The sequence below is a fragment of the Orycteropus afer genome, unplaced genomic scaffold, assembly GCF_000298275.1.
Source record: "Orycteropus afer afer isolate SDZICR_OR568_19922 unplaced genomic scaffold, OryAfe1.0 scaffold00134, whole genome shotgun sequence".
Lineage (NCBI taxonomy): Eukaryota > Metazoa > Chordata > Mammalia > Tubulidentata > Orycteropodidae > Orycteropus > Orycteropus afer.
Window position 1 is genome coordinate 5687522 of NW_006921721.1, and position 6098 is coordinate 5693619.

Below are 6098 nucleotides of genomic sequence, written 5' to 3' on the forward strand. Positions count from 1 at the left end.
GTGGTCATTGCTGATATTCAGAACTGCCTTCTTCCACCACCCATTCTGTATTTCCCTTGCCCTCAGCAAGCACCTCAGCTGGTCGTGGTTCTTTGCCTGGTGAAGTAATCCAAACCTTCATTCCTGAAGGGTCTGGGCCATTAGCAGTCGTATCATAATTGGGTTGCTGTAATTTTCCATTGACTTTAATCACAGGGCATGGTAGTACTAAGAGATGTCCTAAAGAATCTCCTGTGATCCATATTCTTCTTTACTTCCATTATGTAATGTCAATCCAATTTCCCCTTGGTAATCAGGACTTATGACATCAGATATTACAGTAATGCCCTTCTTTGTCTGTTGATCCAGAGGCATGAGGAAGCCAAAATGACTAGGTGACATTCTTAATTTCCAGTTCAATGTAATCAGTATTGTGTCTCCAGGTGGGAGTGTTCCTCCCTTTGTGACTAAGATCTCCAGACATGCAGAGCATAGGGTAACAGGGACAGGAAGCAAAAATTTTTTGAGTGGGTCACTAGGGTAATAGTGAGTAGTACCACTCCCATTTCCATCCCTTGGTTCCTGGACCCATGAATCCTGGCTAGTGGAGAAACAGAACCGTATACTGGATACTGATTTAGAGTATATACAGCCTCCTGGAGAACAGTGCCCCAACCCTTCAAGGTATTGCCACCTAGCTGGCACCGTAATTGTGTCTTCAGTAGGCCATTCCATCGTTCTGTCAAGCCAGCTGCTTCTGGATGATGGGGAACAGGGTAACACCAGTGAATTTCATGAGCATAGGTCCATTGCTGTACTTCATTTGCTGTGAAGTGAGTCCCTTGATCTGAAGCAATGCTGTGTGGGATACCATGACAGTGGATAAGGCATTCTGTAAGTCCATGGGTGGTAGTTTTGACAGAAGCATTGCATGCAGGGAAGGCAAATCCATGTCCAGAATAAGTATCTATTCCATTAAGAGCAAAATGCTGTCCTTTTCATGATGGAAGTGGTCCAGTGTAGTCAACCTGCCACCACGTTGCGGCTGATCACCCTGAGGAATGGTTCCATATCGTGGACTCAGTGTTGGTCTCTGCTGCTGGTAGATTGGGCACTCAGCAGTGGCAGTAGCCAAATCAGTCTTGGTAAGTGGGAGTCCATGTTGCTGAGCCCATGCATAACCTCCATCCCTGCCACCATGGCCACTGTGTTCATGAGCCCATTGAGCAATGACAGGAGTAGTTGGTGAAAAAGGATGGCTGGTTCCCACTGAACGTGTCATCCTATCCACCTGATTGTTAAAGTCCTCCTCTGCCGAGGTCACTTTTTGGTAGGCATTCACATGAGACACAAATATCTTTACTCCTTTGGCCCATTCAGAGAGATTTATCCACATACCTCTTCCTCACACATCCCTGTCACCAACTTTCTAATCATGCTCATTCTAAGTCCCAGACATCCAGTCAAGACATTAGTCACAGCCCATGAGTCCATATATAATCATACATCTGGCCATTTCTTATTCCATGCAAAGTGAAGAGCCATATGGACGGCTCGAAGTTCTGCCCATTCAGAGGATTTCCCTTCACCACTGTCCTTCAAGGAAGTCCCAGAAAAGGCCTGCAGTGCTGCCTTTTGAGTGGTGCCTACATATCGCACAGAACCATCTGTAAACCAGACAAGAGTTTTCTCTTCCTCAGTCAACTGATCATAAGGAACTCCCCATGAGACCATAGGTGCAGACTGGGACAGGGAACGCAATGTGACTGGAGTGGAGACCACAGGCATTTGGGCCACTTTCTCATGCAACTTACTTGTGCCTTCAGGTCCTGTTCGAGCCCAATCTCTGATATACTACTTCCATTTAATGATGGAGTGCTGCTGTGCACGTCCAACTTTATGACTCTGTGGATCACACAACACTCAGTTCATGATGGGCAGCTCAGGCTTCATGGTGACTTGTTGGCCCATGGTTAGGCATTCAGTCTCTACTAAAGCCCAATAACAAGCTAAAAGCTGTTTCTCAAAAGGAGAGTAGTTATCTGCAGAGGATGGCAGGGCTTTGCTCCAAAATCCCAAGGGTCTGCCTTGCAGTTCACCAATAGGGACCTGCCAAAGACTCTAAACAGTATCTCTCTCTACTACAGACACTTCAAGCACCATTGGATCAGCCAGATCATATGGCCCAAGTGGCAGAGCATCCTGCACGGCAGCCTGAACCTGTTGCAGAACCTTCTGTTGTTCTGGGCCCCACTCAGAACTAGCAGCTTTCTGAGTCACTTGATAAATAGGCCACAGCAACACACTGAAATGAGGGATATGTTGCCTCCAAAATCCAAAGAGGCCCACCAGACGCTGTGCCTCCTTTTTAGTTGTGGGGGAGGCCAGATACAGTAATTTACCTGTCACTTTAGTAGGAATATCTCAACATGCCCCACACCATTGGACCCCTAGAAATTTCTCTGAGGTGGAAGGTGCCTGAATTTTTATTGGGCTAATTTCCTAACCTCTAGCACACACGTCTCACCACTTAAGTCTAGAGTCATTGATACTTCTTATTAGGTCCAATCAGCATAATGTCATCAATATAACGGACCAGTGTGATGTCTTGTGGAAGGGAAAGGTGATCAAGATCCCTACGGACTAAATTATGACATAGTGCTGGGGAGTTGATATACCCCTGAGGAAGGACTGAGAAGGTATACTGTTGGGCCTTGCCAGCTGAAGGCAAACTGCTTCTGATGGTCCTTTGAACTTGGTATCGAGAAAAAGGCATTGGCCAAATCAATAGCTGCATACCAAGTACCCGGAGATGTACTAATTTGCTCAAGCAATCAATCATACCATATCAGGAACAGCAGCTGCAATTGGAGTCACCACCTGATTAAGTTTATGATAATCTACTGCCATTCTCCAAGATCCATCTGTTTTTTGCACAGGCCAAATAGGTGAATTAAATGGGGATGTGGTGGGAATCACTACCCCTGCATCCTTCAAGAACTTGATGGTGACAGTAATCTCTGCAACCCCTCCAGGGATGCTGTATTGCTTTTGATTTACTATTTTTGTAGGTAGAGGCAGTTCTAATGGCTTCCACTTGGCTTTCCCTACCATAATAGCCCTTACTCATGTCAGGGACCCAGTGTGGGAATTCTGCCAATTGCTGAGTATATGTATTCCAATTATGCATTCTGGAACTGGGGAAATCACTACAAGATGGGTTAGGGGACCCACTGAACCCACTGTGAGACTCACCTTAGCTAAGACTCCATCAATAACTTGACCTCCATATGCCCCGACTCTTGATACCAAATGTGTTAGACTAGGTTCTCTAGAGGAGAAAAAAAACAGTAAAGCTTATAGAGAGAGAAAAAGGGAAATTTATCTTAGGAAAATGGCTCACACATTTAAAGAAGTTGGTAAGTCCAAAGTTCTTGGATCAACCGTCAAGCTGGAGGCTTTTCCCGACTCATGCAGCTGCAGGGGCTGAGGAGCTCAAGGTTGGCAGGCGGTATACTAGCTGTTGACTCCAATGAATGACGAATCCAAGATCTCCAGGTCAAACGTTGGATTGCTCACAGACAGCTGTAGGCAGCACAACAGAATTCCAATCCACAGAAGAGTCTTTTTCCAGGATGTCCATAAATATACTAGAAGCAAGCCACATCCCTAGGGAAACTCCCTTTCCATAGATTGGCTAATCAAAACATATACATCTGATCCCATCACTGGAACAACTCACATCACAATTGCTTAAACCACACAGAATTGTGGTCCAGCCAAGTTGACACACAGCTCCAACTATCACACCTGTCTACCTATGTATCCACCCATAGATTAGTGTTTATTATTACTGATAATGCAGTATTATTTATGTAACAGTATTTACCTCTGTTGTCTGTACCTCCTGTGGTACCTCTCTCTGTCTTTTTTCCTTAGTGATACTGTGCTGGTCACACACTTTTGTATATTGCTTTCCCTTCACCCAAATCAAGACATGTCTCTTAAGCAGTGAGCAATTTCTACTTCCTTCCCATCCTATCCCTGGTAACCAACAAGGAAAATTTCATTCCCCATGTAAACCTTTCCTAGACTTTTTATAACATACAATATTTGTCCTGTGATTGACTTATTTCACTCAGCACAGTGTCAGTGGATAAATTTTTTTCTCACAGGGTTATGGGTTAATGATTCTGAAAGTACATGTATACCCATCCAAACCCACTGCCAATGAGTTGATTCTGACTCACAGTGACCCTATAGGACAAAGTAGAACTGCCCCATAAGGTTTCCAAGATCTAGATCTTGACAGGAGCAGACTGCTACATCATTCCCCCAATGGAGTGGCTGGGAGGTTTCAACCACTGACTTTTTGGTTAGCAGCTGAGTTTTTAACCACTACACCACGAGAGATTGAAATTCTAAGTAGGTACAAGGTGGATGGTGCCAGCCAGGGTTCTCACTGTCAGACAGAGGTTATAGATAAGCAAGTGGAAAAAGCCAGAATGAGACTTGTCAAGATGGATTAGAGTCAGAGTTATCAACCCAAACTCACCATTATAAATACAGGCGTAATTGTAGATGTGTGTACACAGGTTAGAATACATACACATATTCCCTAGCTCCATCAACTTAAAGGGCCTAGAACCAGTGGCACTCTAGTAGCAGTAAGCACACCCAGTGCTCAACGCATAGCTCAGGGAGCTAAAACTCCAAACTGAAGGTGTGGCTCTAAGGGGAGCTCCCTCTTTATCTGTCTGAGCTTCTAGTACCTGCCAGCAATCCTTGGGAGTTCCTGAGCTTGTAGATTTACCTGTTGCTGTTGTTTGTCTTCCTCTTTCCCATGTCTGTGTCTCTGTGTTCATTCTGTTCTTTTTATAACTCAGAAGTGGTTAAGTTTAGCACTCAATCCTACTCTGGTATGTCCTAATAAATATAATAAATACATACATTTCAGGGATAAGACCATTGTGGGATATATCATTGCCAAATTATTTTTCCCTAATTTTTTTATGTACATAAGAATTTAATTTTTATAAAGCTCCAGTGACCTAGTTTATCTTCTGTTTTACACATTTTTGGTTATGTTCGATAGTCTATTTATGTCATAAATTAGAGCCCCTAAGTTTACTCCTGTTTTTTCTTTGATGATCTTTACAGTTTTATGTTTTACATTTAGGTCTTTGCTCCATCTTAAGTTAGTTTTTGTATATGGTGAGAGTTATGAATCTTGTTTTATTTTCCTGGCACTGAACTCACTCCCACAGCTTGTTTCAGTCAAATGACAGACAGACCTATGAAGAGAACAATTATACCTGGGAGTTACACTCTTTAAACCATCAACCATGGGATATCAGAAGGGCAGCATTTGTGCAGGGAGAAAGCTCAGAAGGCAGAAAGGCATAGGAAAGACGAACACAGGGAAAAGGTAACCATAGGGAGGAAGTGGGAAGAGAGCTGTTACATTGTGGGGATTACAATCAATGTCTTGAAACAAAATGTGTATGAGCTGTTAAATGGAAAATGAATTTCCTCTGTAAACTTTAACTGAAATCACAATAAAAAGTTAAAAAATAAAAAAATAATAAAAACAACCCTATTTCCAAACCAAAAACCAAAACCAAACTCACTGCCATGAGTCGCATCTGACTCATAGCAACCCCCCCTTGGGTTTCCAAGGCAGTATCACTATGGAAGTAGATTGCCCAACTTTCCTTCCAAGGAGTAAATGGTGGGTTTGAACTGCCAGCCTCCTGGTTAGCAATCAAATGCCTTAGGCACTGTGCCACCAGAGGCTCATATTTACAGGTACAGGGGCTAGGATTTCAACATATATTTTGGAGGACAAAATTCAATCCATAATACTATTTAAGGACAGCTGACATTTGGTAAAGATCACTGAAATGAAGTACAGCTCACACAAACTATCCCCAAATAGGTCTTATTTAAAAATTACATACTTTATTGTGCTGTAATTAAATATATTTATTATCACTTAAACTTTTAGAAAGTGTAAAATGAATTACAAAGGAGCTCTGGTAGCACAGTGCCTAAGGCACTTGACTGCTCACCAGAAGGCTGGCAGTTCAAACCTACCAGCCACTCCTCGGAAGGAAGGT